We start from the raw sequence: 15,262 nt of genomic DNA on the forward strand, positions 1-15,262 counted from the left end.
GAGGACCCAGGACAATGCCTTCATGTACTCCAACTGATAGAGGCATTGAGGAGTCGCCACCAGCAAATGACACAGAAAAAGACCTGTTAGAATGATAAGAGAGGATCAAAGAGAGGGCAGTGTCACAGAGAACAAGAGAGGTGAGAGTCTGTAGGAGGAGAGGGTAGTCAATGGTGTCAAAGGCAGCTGAGAGGTCAAGTAAGATAAGTATAGAGTAGTAGCCATTACGTTTAGCAGAAAAAAGATCATTGGTAACTTGGTAACTTTGGTGAGGGCAGTCTCAGTTGAGTGTTGGAGATGGAAGCCAGATTGTACGGAGTCAAGCAAGGAGTTGGTGAAAAGGAAGTGGGTTAGGTGGCTGTAAACTATTTTTTTCAGGAGTTTTGATGTTAGTCGAAAGCAGTGATATGAGGCAGTAGTTGTAATACCAGTTTGCACTCTAATCTTAGTGCAGTCCTGCATTATTCATAGCGCACCCTGCCTTATCAATAGCACTCCATTTATAATCTAGACCAATATAGTTAATCAATATAAAATTTTAATATCAAATTTTAAATGATTATACATAACTTTTAACTTTTTATTATAAATTATACATGTGTCATAGAAATAGGGCATTTGCAAGCAGAGGACAAGTTTAGTGCATCTTATGGGCCCCATGTACTATGCCTTGGGCGGATGAGATTACCAACTTGCGAACCTGTCTGTCCGGCTTCATGGCAAATGAGCAGTGGACATACAGTGGACTTGCAATTGCCTGTGCAGCACCACCTCCTGCTCGCACGCAAACAGGGCCTGTCAATCACCCCAAAAGAATGCCTCCTCTCAAAGTAGCAGCACCACATTTAAAGTTCAAAATCAGCAGCAGTCTTTTCTCTCTTAGCATTAACTAAACAGTTAGTTTCTTTCTGCAACAAAGGATATTTTCCTTCTTTAACAATTATAAATACTAGAATATACAGAACCAAATTTTTAGTACAAACATACAGCATTCCAGCCTTCAAGTCTGGGTGATTCACACTGGCCTAAAAAAAGATTTATTTTTAAAGCATGTGTGCTGTAATGATGAGCCATACCTGTTGTTAATTGGCAGTAAAACCAAAAAACTTAGCTCAGGCAAAAAACAACTTTTAGGGTTGGTGAAGTATTGGCCCAGAATTACAAAAAGAAATTGGCGGAAGGTAGTGTGATAATCTCCAGGAAAAAATATTATATTAAAAACAATATCAAAATCTCTCCTGGCATGGTGTAGGCACAAAACTAAACAATTACTAAAAAATTGAATATACACATACAAAATGGAAAGTGTGCCGAGCCCTGTATTGTAATTCAGAAATCACCTCCTTTTAAAGTGAATATAAATTGGTTTGAACACTTACATATCCACATTCACATCTATATTTATTATATGTACACAGTCAGGCAGTCAAACACAAAAGAAAATTTAAAAACACTCAACAGATGTTATATTTACTATCACACTGCCTGTATCAATATAAGGGAGTCAACAAATATCTAACATTGCAGTGACTTGCTCATAACATATTGAACTACGCTCCAACAATCCAGGAGCCAAAATTGACATTAACATTCACATAGCAGGTGCCACAATTAGTAGGAGAACATCCTCTGTATCATTTACCCATATATTAAAATATATCTAAATGTTAAAAGCAAATGGTTGGCAAATTAAAAAAGGGAGAGACAAGACTCTCCAGAGATCCCCTGACGTGCGAAAATAGCTAAATGCCCTTCTAAGGGCAATGCCCAGCCAGATGTAATTTTCAGGGCAATCCTTAGAGTAGGTTTTTTAGATAGCCTTTTTTTTTTTTGGGGGGGGTACTTGTACTGTAAGTTGTTTTGTGTTTTTTAAAGAAAAAAGAGCTGTATCACTTTACAGTAATAGTAGTAGTTTAGGAGGTATTAGATTAGAGGTGTTGGGGGGTAGATTTTAGGTTGTTAAGTAGTGTAGAGCTTATTGCGTTGGTGAGTTATGGAAGTGTAGGGGTTTATAGGTTAGGGGGTATTGGCAGAATAGGGGTTAAGTAGTGTAGAGAGTGTTTGCAGTGGGTTATTGGCAGTGTAGGGGTTAATAGGTTAGGAAGTTTATTGCGGTGGCTATTGGCGGTATAGGGGCCAATAGGTTAGGAAGTTAATTGTGGTGGGCTATTGGTGGTATAGGGGTCAATAGGTTAGGAAGTTTAATGTGGTGGGCTACTGGCGGTATAGGGGTTAATAGGTTAGGAAGTTTATTGCGGTGGGATATTGGCAGTATAGGGGTTAACATATTAGGACATTTATTAAGGTGGGCTATTGGTGGTATAGGAGTTAATAGGTTAGGAAGTTTATTGTGGTGGGATATTGGCAGTATCGGGGTTAACATATTAGGACATTTATTAAGGTGGGCTATTGGTGGTATAGGAGTTAATAGGTTAGGAAGTTTATTGCGGTGGGCTATTGGTAGTTTAGGGTTTAAGTAGTATAGGGTTAGTTTATGGTGGTGGGTTATGTCGGTTTAGGGGTAATAGGTATAGTTATTAGGCTTGGTGTTATATATTTAAAAGGAATCCTTTACTTTATATCACCAATGTCGATGCTGATGCTGCTTGGAATATTTTGCCAGCATCGTCAGCCATTGCGATGTATAGTAAAATGCCCCTCTGCAATGCTGCCTTTAGCGCTGTGGAATCTGTTGGCGTTCTACAAATAACCGATAATAATAATATGTCTGCACTTTTGAATATTTCACCGATATTCACGACATCAGTATCTCTTCAGCATAGAATACCATGGGAACAATCAAATGTGATAATAGAAATAAATTGGAAACTTTTTTTTTTAATTGTATGCTCTGTCTGTATCAGAAAATAAATTTTTGGGGTGAAATATACCTTTAAAGTAACATAGAAGTCTCAACAGATAAAGGATAAAGTATATAAACACAAAATACACATATTTCTCTACTTTTAGAAGAATAATACTCCCATGAATTATGACTAAACTCTAGATTGACTGCAATTACCCAGACAGTGAATCAGGAACTGATATTGCCACTACCCACAGAAGCTACTGGGAAGCGTGTATTTCTTAAAAACAATTGCCTGTCAGTCACACTGAGGGAGTGATCTAATGACCACTGCTTCTTATATAGCAGGAAGCAGGCTCGCATGTGCAAACCTGCCCTTACGATGCTTAGCACATGGAGCCCTGTGTCTTCAAATATTTAAACAGTTCTAAAGTTTGACAAGTCTATGTATTTTTCTTTAAAGGGATAGTAAAGTCCAAATTAAACTTTCATGATTCAGATAGGACACGTAATTTTAAACAACTTTCTAATTTACTTTTATCATCAAATTTGCTTTGTTCTCTTGTTATTCTTAATTGAAAGATAAACCTAGGTAGGCTCATATGCTAATTTCTAAGCCCTTGAAGGCCGCCTTTTATCTCAGGCATTTGACCGTTTTTCACAGCTAGAGGGCGTTAGTTCATGTTTTTCAAATAGATAACATTGTGCTCATGCACGTGAAGTCATTTAAGAGTCAGCACTAATTGCCTGAAATGCAAGTCTGTCAAAAGATTTGAGATAAAAAGGAGACAGTCAGCAGAAACTTAGATACAAGTTACTTTAGGCCTAGATTTGGAGTTCGGCGGTAGCCGTCAAAACCAGCGTTAGAGGCTCCTAACGCTGGTTTTAGGCTACCGCCGGTATTTGGAGTCAGTGATTAAAGGGTCTAACGCTCACTTTTCAGCCGCGACTTTTCCATACCGCAGATCCCCCTACGCCATTTGCGTATCCTATCTTTTCAATGGGATCTTTCTAACGCTGGTATTTAGAGTCGTTTCTGAAGTGAGCGTTAGAGCTCTAACGACAAAATTCCAGCCGCCTGAAAATAGCAGGAGTTAAGAGCTTTCTGGCTAACGCCGGTTCATAAAGCTCTTAACTACTGTACCCTAAAGTACACTAACACCCATAAACTACCTATGTACCCCTAAACCGAGCTCCCCCCACATCGCCGCCACTCGATTTAAATTTTTAACCCCTAATCTGCCGACCGCCACCTACGTTATACTTATGTACCCCTAATCTGCTGCCCCTAACCCCGCTGACCCCTGTATTACATTTATTAACCCCTAACCTGCCCCCCACAACGTCGCCGCCAGCTACTTAAAATAATTAACCCCTAATCTTCCGACCGCAAAGCGCCGCCACCTACGTTATCCTTATGTACCCCTAATCTGCTACCCCTAACACCGCCGACCCCTATATTATATTTATTAACCCCTAATCTGCCCCCCTCAACGTCGCCGACACCTGCCTACACTTATTAACCCCTAATCTGCCGAGCGGACCTGAGCGCTACTATAATAAAGTTAATAACCCCTAACCTGCCTCACTAACCCTATCATAAATAGTATTAACCCCCTAATCTGCCCTCCCTAACATCGCCGACACCTGCCTACACTTATTAACCCCTAATCTGCCGAGCGGACCTGAGCGCTACTATAATAAAGTTATTAACCCCTAACCCGCCTCACTAACCCTATCATAAATAGTATTAACCCCTAATCTGCCCTCCCTAACATCGCCGACACCTAACTTCAATTATTAACCCCTAATCTGACGACCGGAGCTCACCGCTATTCTAATAAATTGATTAACCCCTAAAGCTAAGTCTAACCCTAACACCAACACCCCCCTAAATTAAATATAATTTACATCTAACGAAATAAATTAACTCTTATTAAATAAATGATTCCTATTTAAAGCTAAATACTTACCTGTAAAATAAATCCTAATATAGCTACAATATAAATTATAATTATATTATAGCTATTTTAGGATTAATATTTATTTTACAGGCAACTTGGTATTTATTTTAACTAGGTACAATAGCTATTAAATAGTTAAGAACTATTTAATAGCTACCTATTTAAAATAATAACAAATTTACCTGTAAAATAAATCCTAACCTAAGTTACAAATAAACCTAACACTACCCTATCAATAAATTAATTAAATAAACTACCTACAATTACCTACAATTAACCTAACACTACACTATCTATAAATTAATTAAACACAATTGCTACAAATAAATACAATTAAATAAACTAGCTAAAGTACAAAAAATAAAAAAGAACTAAGTTACAAAAAATAATAAAATATTTACAAACATAAGAAAAATATTACAACAATTTTAAACTAATTACACCTACTCTAAGCCCCCTAATAAAATAACAAAGCCCCCCAAAATAAAAAATTCCCTACCCTATTCTAAATTAAAAAAGTTACAAGCTCTTTTACCTTACCAGCCCTGAACAGGGCCCTTTGCGGGGCATGCCCCAAGAATTTCAGCTCTTTTGCCTGTAAAAAAAAACATACCATACCCCCCCCCAACATTACAACCCACCACCCACATACCCCTAATCTAACCCAAACCCCCCTTAAATAAACCTAACACTAAGCCCCTGAAGATCTTCCTACCTTGTCTTCACCATACCAGGTTCACCGATCCGTCCTGGCTCCAACATCTTCATCCAACCCAAGCGGGGGTTGGCGATCCATCATCCGGTGCTGAAGAGGTCCAGAAGAGGCTCCAAAGTCTTCCTCCTATCCGGCAAGAAGAGGACATCCGGACCGGCAAACATCTTCTCCAAGCGGCATCTTCAATCTTCTTCCATCCGGTGCGGAGCGGGTCCATCTTGAAGCAGGCGACGCGGATCCATCCTCTTCTTCCATTGTCTCCCGACGAATGACGGTTCCTTTAAGGGACGTCATCCAAGATGGCGTCCCTCGAATTCCGATTGGCTGATAGGATTCTATCAGCCAATCGGAATTAAGGTAGGAATTTTCTGATTGGCTGATGGAATCAGCCAATCAGAATCAAGTTCAATCCGATTGGCTGATCCAATCAGCCAATCAGATTGAACTCGCATTCTATTGGCTGTTCCGATCAGCCAATAGAATGCGAGCTCAATCTGATTGGCTGATTGGATCAGCCAATCGGATTGAACTTGATTCTGATTGGCTGATTCCATCAGCCAATCAGAAAATTCCTACCTTAATTCCGATTGGCTGATAGAATCCTATCAGCCAATCGGAATTCGAGGGACGCCATCTTGGATGACGTCCCTTAAAGGAACCGTCATTCGTCGGGAGACAACGGAAGAAGAGGATGGATCCGCGTCGCCTGCTTCAAGATGGACCCGCTCCGCACCGGATGGAAGAAGATTGAAGATGCCGCTTGGAGAAGATGTTTGCCGGTCCGGATGTCCTCTTTTTGCCGGATAGGAGGAAGAATTTGGAGCCTCTTCTGGACCTCTTCAGCACCGGATGATGGATCGCCAACCCCCGCTTGGGTTGGATGAAGATGTTGGAGCCAGGACGGATCGGTGAACCTGGTATGGTGAAGACAAGGTAGGAAGATCTTCAGGGGCTTAGTGTTAGGTTTATTTAAGGGGGGTTTGGGTTAGATTAGGGGTATGTGGGTGGTGGGTTGTAATGTTGGGGGGGGTATGGTATGTTTTTTTTTACAGGCAAAAGAGCTGAAATCCTTGGGGCATGCCCCGCAAAGGGCCCTGTTCAGGGCTGGTAAGGTAAAAGAGCTTGTAACTTTTTTAATTTAGAAGAGGGTAGGGAATTTTTTATTTTGGGGGGCTTTGTTATTTTATTAGGGGGCTTAGAGTAGGTGTAATTAGTTTAAAATTGTTGTAATATTTTTCTTATGTTTGTAAATATTTTATTATTTTTTGTAACTTAGTTCTTTTTTATTTTTTGTACTTTAGCTAGTTTATTTAATTGTATTTATTTGTAGCAATTGTGTTTAATTAATTTATTGATAGTGTAGTGTTAGGTTTAATTGTAGGTAATTGTAGGTAGTTTATTTAATTAATTTATTGATAGGGTAGTGTTAGGTTTAATTATATCTTAGGTTAGGATTTATTTTACAGGTAAATTTGTTATTATTTTAACTAGGTAACTATTAAATAGTTCTTAACTATTTAATAGCTATTGTACCTGGTTAAAATAATTACAAAGTTGCCTGTAAAATAAATATTAATCCTAAAATAGCTATAATATAATTATAATTTATATTGTAGCTATATTAGGATTTATTTTACAGGTAAGTATTTAGCTTTAAATAGGAATAAGTTATTTAATAAGAGTTAATTTATTTCGTTAGATTAAAATTATATTTAATTTAGGGGGGGTGTTAGTGTTAGGGTTAGACTTAGCTTTAGGGGTTAATACATTTATTATAGTAGCGGTGAGGTCCGCTCGGCAGATTAGGGGTTAATAATTGAAGGTAGGTGTCGGCGATGTTAGGGAGGGCAGATTAGGGGTTAATACTATTTATTATAGGGTTAGTGAGGCGGATTAGGGGTTAATAACTTTATTATAGTAGCGCTCAGGTCCGCTCGGCAGATTAGGAGTTAATAAGTGTAGGCAGGTGTCGGCGACGTTGAGGGGGGCAGATTAGGGGTTAATAAATATAATATAGGGGTCGGCGATGTTAGGGCAGCAGATTAGGGGTACATAGGGATAACGTAGGTTGCGGCGGTTTACGGAGCGGCAGATTAGGGGTTAAAAATAATATGCAGGTGTCAGCGATAGCGGGGGCTGCAGATTAGGGGTTAATAAGTGTAAGGTTAGGGGTGTTTAGACTCGGGGTACATGTTAGAGTGTTAGGTGCAGACGTAGGAAGTGTTTCCCCATAGGAAACAATGGGGCTGCGTTAGGAGCTGAACGCTGCTTTTTTGCAGGTGTTAGGTTTTTTTTCAGCTCAAACAGCCCCATTGTTTCCTATGGGAGAATCGTGCACGAGCACGTTTTTGAGGCCGGCCGCGTCCGTAAGCAACTCTGGTATCGAGAGTTGCATTTGCGGTAAAAATGCTCTACGCTCCTTTTTTGGAGCCTAACGCAGCATTTGTTTAAACTCTCGATACCAGAGTTAAATTTATGGTGCGGCCAGAAAAAAGCCTGCGGAGCGTTAACAGCCCTTTTACCGCCGAACTCCAAATCTAGGCCTTACAGAGGTAAAAAGTATATTTCTATTCTATAACAGTGTTGGTTATGCGAAACTGGGGAATGGGAAATAAAGGGATTATCTATATTTTCAAACAATAACATTTTTGGTGTTTACTATCCCTTTAAACTTACACTGTCATCTTTTAAATTGGACTTTATTTGTAATTACACCTATGCTCACCGATAAAACTTAATTATTACCATTTTCTTTGTTTTTCATATTGAATAAAAAATACAATAACTGGTGGTTTTTAACATCAAAAAAAATCATTTTTATTTTAAGCTGCAAATTCTTCAAGTCAGCACTTGGCAACATTTTTTAACAAAAGCAATCAGCTGTAACAAAAATGATGAAAAAGCTCAAAATCGATATACAGTATATTGCACCCAAAGGGAAATCTACAGAAAACTAACCGTGAACAAATTTTTGTCATTTAGAAAATATATATAAATGCATTATTTGTTTTAATGTAGTATAAACATCAAATGTTATAATTAATATTTTTCACATTAATGTTGGTCTAATCCATCTGTCATTATCTTTTTTTTTTTAAAAAAACACCATAACCACCTTTTGTAAAAAAACAAATGAAAAGGTAATGATATGCTTCCAATTATGGGCACGATCCGATATCGATCGCAGTTTGCGGCGCAAGCGAGGGAACCGGCGTCGCCCGCAGTTTCAGCTCGCAACTCGAGCCATCCCATATAGGTCGCCGTCAGATGCTAACGTGCCGTAAGTCTCACAAACCAGCGATGTCCAGAAATCTGCGTAAGTACAAATTTCTGGCGTCGCCAGTGACTTGCGGCACGTTAGAAACTGCCGGCGCCTATAAAACCTGACTAAAGTTTAAAACACCCGCACTGTCTAACACGCCTCCCTAACATAGCCCGCACTGTCTAACACGCCTCCCTAACATAGCCCGCACTGTCTAACCCTCTATCCGCTATCCCCCCTCACTAGCCTAACAATAAAAAAGTTATTAACCCCTAAACCGCCGCTCCTTTACCCCGCCGCAACCTAATAAAGTTATTAACCCCTAAACCGCCGCTCCCGTACCCCGCCGCCAGCTATATTATATCTATAACCCCCTAAAGTGAGCCCCTAACACCGCCGCCATCTATATTAAAATTATTAACCCCTAATGTAAGCCCCTTACACCGCCGCCATCTCTATTAAAATGATTAACCCCTAATTTAATCTACCTACCCTGCCGCCAGCTATATTATCTATATTAACCCTAAGTATATTATAGTTAATATAGGTATTACATTATATATATTAACTATATTAACCCTAATTATATTAGGGTTAATATAGTTAATATAGTTACTATAGTATTTATATTAACTATATTAACTCTATCTAACCCTAACTAAATTTATATTAAATTAATCTAATTAATTTATAAACTAAAATATTCCTATTTAAATCTAAATACTTACCTATAAAATAAACCCTAAGATAGCTACAATATAATTAATAATTACATTGTAGCTATGTTAGGGTTAATATTTATTTTACAGGTAAATTGTTAATTATTTTAACTAGGTATAATAGATATTAAATAGTTATTAACTATTTAATATCTACCTAGTTAAAATAATTACCCAATTACCTGTAAAATAAATCCTAACCTAAGTTACAAATACACCTACACTATCAATAAATTTAATAAACTACAAACATCTATCTAAAAATACAATTAAATTAACTAAACTAAATTACAAAAAAAAACAAACACTAAATTACAAAAAATAAAAAAAAGATTACAAGATATTTAAGCTAATTACACCTATTCTAAGCCCCCTAATAAAATAATAAACCCCCAAAATAAAAAAAATTCCCTGCCCTATTCTAAATTCAACAAATTTCAAAGCTCTTTACCTTACCAGCCCTTAAAAGGGCCTTTTGTGGGGCATGCCCCAAAGAATTCAGCTCTTTTGCATACAACAAATACAATACCCCCCCCCATTACAACCCACCACCCACATACCCCTATTCTAAACCCACCCAAACCCCCCTTAAAAAAGCCTAACACTACCCCCCTGAAGATCTCCCTACCTTGTCTTCACCACACCGGGCCGAACTCCTGATCCGATCCGGGCGATGTCTTCCTCCAAGCGGCAAAGAAGAAATCTTCCTCCGGCGATGTCATCCTCCAAGCGGCAAAGAAGAATTCTTCCTCCGGCGACGTCTTCCTCCAAGCGGCAGCAAAGTCTTCATTCTTCCGGCGGCATCTTCAATCTTCTTTCTTCGCTCCGCCGCCGCGGAGCATCCATCCCGGCCGACTGCTGAACTTGGAATGAGGTACCTATAAATGACGTCATCCAAGATGGCGTCCGCCGAATTCCGATTGGCTGATAGGATTCTATCAGCCAATCGGAATTAAGTTAAAAAAATCTGATTGGCTGATTGAATCAGCCAATCAGATTCAAGTTCAATCCGATTGGCTGATCCAATCAGCCAATCAGATTGAGCTTGCATTCTATTGGCTGATCGGAACAGCCAATAGAATGCGAGCTCAATCTGATTGGCTGATTGGATCAGCCAATCGGATTGAACTTGAATCTGATTGGCTGATTCAATCAGCCAATCAGATTTTTTTAACTTAATTCCGATTGGCTGATAGAATCCTATCAGCCAATCGGAATTCGGCGGACGCCATCTTGGATGACGTCATTTAAAGGTACCTCATTCCAAGTTCAGCAGTCGGCTGGGATGGATGCTCCGCGGCGGCGGAGCGAAGAAAGAAGATTGAAGATGCCGCCGGAAGAATGAAGACTTTGCTGCCGCTTGGAGGAAGACGTCGCCGGAGGAAGAATTCTTCTTTGCCGCTTGGAGGATGACATCGCCGGAGGAAGAATTCTTCTTTGCCGCTTGGAGGAAGACATCGCCCGGATCGGATCAGGAGTTCGGCCCGGTGTGGTGAAGACAAGGTAGGGAGATCTTCAGGGGGGTAGTGTTAGGCTTTTTTAAGGGGGGTTTGGGTGGGTTTAGAATAGGGGTATGTGGGTGGTGGGTTGTAATGGGGGGGGGGTATTGTATTTGTTGTATGCAAAAGAGCTGAATTCTTTGGGGCATGCCCCACAAAAGGCCCTTTTAAGGGCTGGTAAGGTAAAGAGCTTTGAAATTTGTTGAATTTAGAATAGGGCAGGGAATTTTTTTTATTTTGGGGGTTTATTATTTTATTAGGGGGCTTAGAATAGGTGTAATTAGCTTAAATATCTTGTAATCTTTTTTTTATTTTTTGTAATTTAGTGTTTGTTTTTTTTTGTAATTTAGTTTAGTTAATTTAATTGTATTTTTAGATAGATGTTTGTAGTTTATTAAATTTATTGATAGTGTAGGTGTATTTGTAACTTAGGTTAGGATTTATTTTACAGGTAATTGGGTAATTATTTTAACTAGGTAGATATTAAATAGTTAATAACTATTTAATATCTATTATACCTAGTTAAAATATTAACAATTTACCTGTAAAATAAATATTAACCCTAACATAGCTACAATGTAATTATTAATTATATTGTAGCTATCTTAGGGTTTATTTTATAGGTAAGTATTTAGATTTAAATAGGAATATTTTAGTTTATAAATTAATTAGATTAATTTAATATAAATTTAGTTAGGGATAGATAGAGTTAATATAGTTAATATAAATACTATAGTAACTATATTAACTATATTAACCCTAATATAATTAGGGTTAATATAGTTAATATATATAATGTAATAACTATATTAACTATAATATACTTAGGGTTAATATAGATAACATAGCTGGCGGCGGGGTAGGTAGATTAAATTAGGGGTTAATAATTTTTATATAGGTGGCGGCGGTGTAAGGGGTCAGATTAGGGGATAGATAAGGTAGATGACAGCGGTGTAAGGGGTTCTAATTAGGGGATAGATAAGGTAGATGGCGGCGGTTTTAGGGGCTCACAGTAGGGGGTTAGTTTATGTAGATGGCGGCGGGGTCCGGGAGCGGCGGTTTAGGGGGTAATAACTTTATTAGGGATTTCGGGGGGGGGGGGGGGGGTGGATCGCGGTTGACAGGGAGATAGACATTGTGCATGCGTTAGGTGTTAGGTTTATTTTAGAAGATCGCGGTTGACAGGGAGATAGACATTGCGCATGCGTTAGGTGTTAGGTTTATTTTAGCAGCCAGTTTAGGGAGTTACGGGGCTCCAATAGTCAGCGTAAGGCTTCTTACGGCTGCTTTTTGTGGCGAGGTGAAAATGGAGTAAGTTTTCTCCATTTTCGCCACGTAAGTCCTTACGCTGCATATTGGATACCAAACTGCGCTGGTTTGGTATACCTGCCTATGGCCCAAAAAACTACGGGCGACGGCAGAAATATACGCGCGTAACTTCTAGGTTACTCCGTATATAGGATACCAAATCAGCGTAAATATTGGCGTCGCCGGCTTTTGCGGGCGACGCTTTATATCGGATCGACCCCTATGTCTTTTTAATACACTTGCAAAATAAACTGATTTGCTTTTTTTTATCTTCTTTGTTACAGATTAAAATAATCTAGGAGCAAAAATCAGTTCACTATGGGATAGATTACAAGTGGCGTATTAACAGTTACGTGCGAGCGAAAAGGGGTTTATCTCGGCTCTTTGCACACGCCTGGTTTACTGTTCGTATTACAAGTTAAAAGTAAACAAGAATGCATGAGCACAATAGCGATTTACGATAAAATGATTACCGGGTCCTCAGAGCAATGCTTAACTGTTTTGCAAAACAAAAAAGTTGCACAACACATCAAAAATAAATTACAAAGTACAGTTACACTCCTAATAACACTATCTAATGAAAATTATTTAAAACAAATTGCACAAAAAATGTACAAGGGCTCAATGATATGAGGTCTCATGTGTTAGTAAAAAATTCAGGCAAGCGGCTTTTAACATATGTATATGTCTATATACTGTATGTGCACATATGTATTTATATGTATATAAATGTATTTACAGACATACACATATAAACACATATATATATTAGAAAAAAGAGAATTGTAAACCATTGGCGCAATCACTGTATAAAAATATACCCCATATAATGGGATTATATATTATTAAATAAATCTATAAAGATATATCAAATAGATACCAAATAAATGTGCCAGTAGTAATAAATCCCTGGTACATACACTTTTCTCTTGAATAAATATCAACACAGTGTTTGAAAATATCCAGTCTATCTGTGCGTCTTATAGAACGTACAGAATGGATAAGTAATACCTAAAAACTTATTACAGAGATATATACAGAAATTTGCAGTCAAGTGGTTCAACACTTAACTGCACTATAAAACATAACTGCACTGCGATAAAGTGTCCTAAAAGAAAAAGAATGTTTCCATAAAATCAATACTGGTAATAATAATGTACCTCAAGTTTTTCGTAATACAGTGTTAAATCTTGCACATAGTCACATACTAGGGGGGCACCTGGGACTAAAGAAAGGGTCCTTAGAAGGTTTTACTGGCCAGATGTGTTTAAGGCTGTTAATAATTATTGCTCTTCATGTCCCAAGTGCCAGCTAACTACTCCCACTAAGGATTTTTGTAGTCCATTAGTGCCTTTACCAATCATTGATGTGCCATTCGAAAGAATTGCCATGGACTTGATAGGTCCACTGAAGTCAGCCAGAGGACATCAGTATATACTGGTTGTACTGGATTACGCAACCCGCTATCCTGAGGCAGTACCCTTACGTAATAGTTCTGCAAAATTTATAGCAAAGGAGCTTATGCTTCAGTATATTACCCTCAAACTGATGGGCTGGTAGAGAGGTTTAATAAGACCCTAAAGAGTATGTTACGGAAGGCAATTGATGTGGATGGAAAAAATTGGGACCATTTATTGCCTTATTTAATGTTTTCTATCCTCAGGCCTAAACAGGGTTTTCACCGTTTGAACTTTTGAATGGTCGACATCCACGGGGGTTACTTGATATTGTTAAAGAGACATGGGAACAGGAAATTACACCCTATAGACGTGTTATTGAGCATATATCTCAAATGCAGGATCGAATGGAGGCTGTCATGCCAATAGTAGTTAGGGAACATATGGGAAAAGCCCAAGGAGCACAAAAACACAATAATATTCGTAATTCTAGGGTTAGAGTGTTTCAGCCTGGTGACCGGGTACTAGTTTTAGTCCCTACAGTAGAAAATACATTTTTGGCTACTTGGCATGCCCCATATGAGATAATTGAAAAGGTGGGTGATGTAAACTATAAGGTGAGTCAGCCAGGGAGAAGAAAACCTGAGCAGATATATCACATTAATTTACTGAAGCCCTGGAAGAATAGGGAGGTTTTGTGTGAGGTAAATACAACAGAGATACCTGTTACTGAGCCAGTGGTAAATGTTTCTGAAACCCTATCTGTGCATCAAAAGCAAGAGGTCAAGGACTTTATTAGAAGGAACAGAGAGGTTTTTTCCATGATGCCAGGGAGAACTAACGTAATTAAACATGACATAGTTACAGAACCAGGAAAAAAAGTTTCCCTTAAACCCTATAGAGTTCCTGAAGCCCGTAGGGAGGCTATTAAATTGGAGGTGGAAAAAAATGTTAAAACTTGGGGTGATTGAAGAATCATACAGTGATTGGAGCAGTCCAATTGTGTTAGTTCCTAAACCGGATGGTACTTTACGATATTGTAATGATTATCGTAAATTAAATTGTATTTCAAAATTTGATATCTACCCAATGCCTAGGGTTGATGAGTTAGTAGAAAGATTAAGAAAAAGCATGTTATTTAACAACAATTGCATGTTATTTAACAACAATTGATTTAACGAAATTCTATTGGCAGGTACCCCTCACTGATTAGACAAAAGAGAAAACTGCTTTTTGAACTCCAGATAGGTTGTTTCAGTATACAGTTTTGCCATTTGGGTTACATGGTGCTCCTGCAACATTTCAGAGAATGATGGATAGAATTCTAAAGCCCCATGTTCGTTATGCTGCATCTTATCTTGATGTTGTAATCATTTATAGTACAGATTGGGAATCACATCTCCCAAAAGTTCAGGCAGTTCTAGACTCCATTTTCTCTGCTGGCTTAACTGCTAATCCTTGAAAATGTACCATTGGTTTAGAGGAAGCGAAGTACTTGGGATATACAATTGGGAGAGGATTAGTTAAGTCACAGACAACTAAAATAGAAGCCAAATAATATGGGCCCCAGCCCCTAACTAAGAAACAAGTTA

Source organism: Bombina bombina, chromosome 2 (genome assembly GCF_027579735.1).
Source record: "Bombina bombina isolate aBomBom1 chromosome 2, aBomBom1.pri, whole genome shotgun sequence".
Lineage (NCBI taxonomy): Eukaryota > Metazoa > Chordata > Amphibia > Anura > Bombinatoridae > Bombina > Bombina bombina.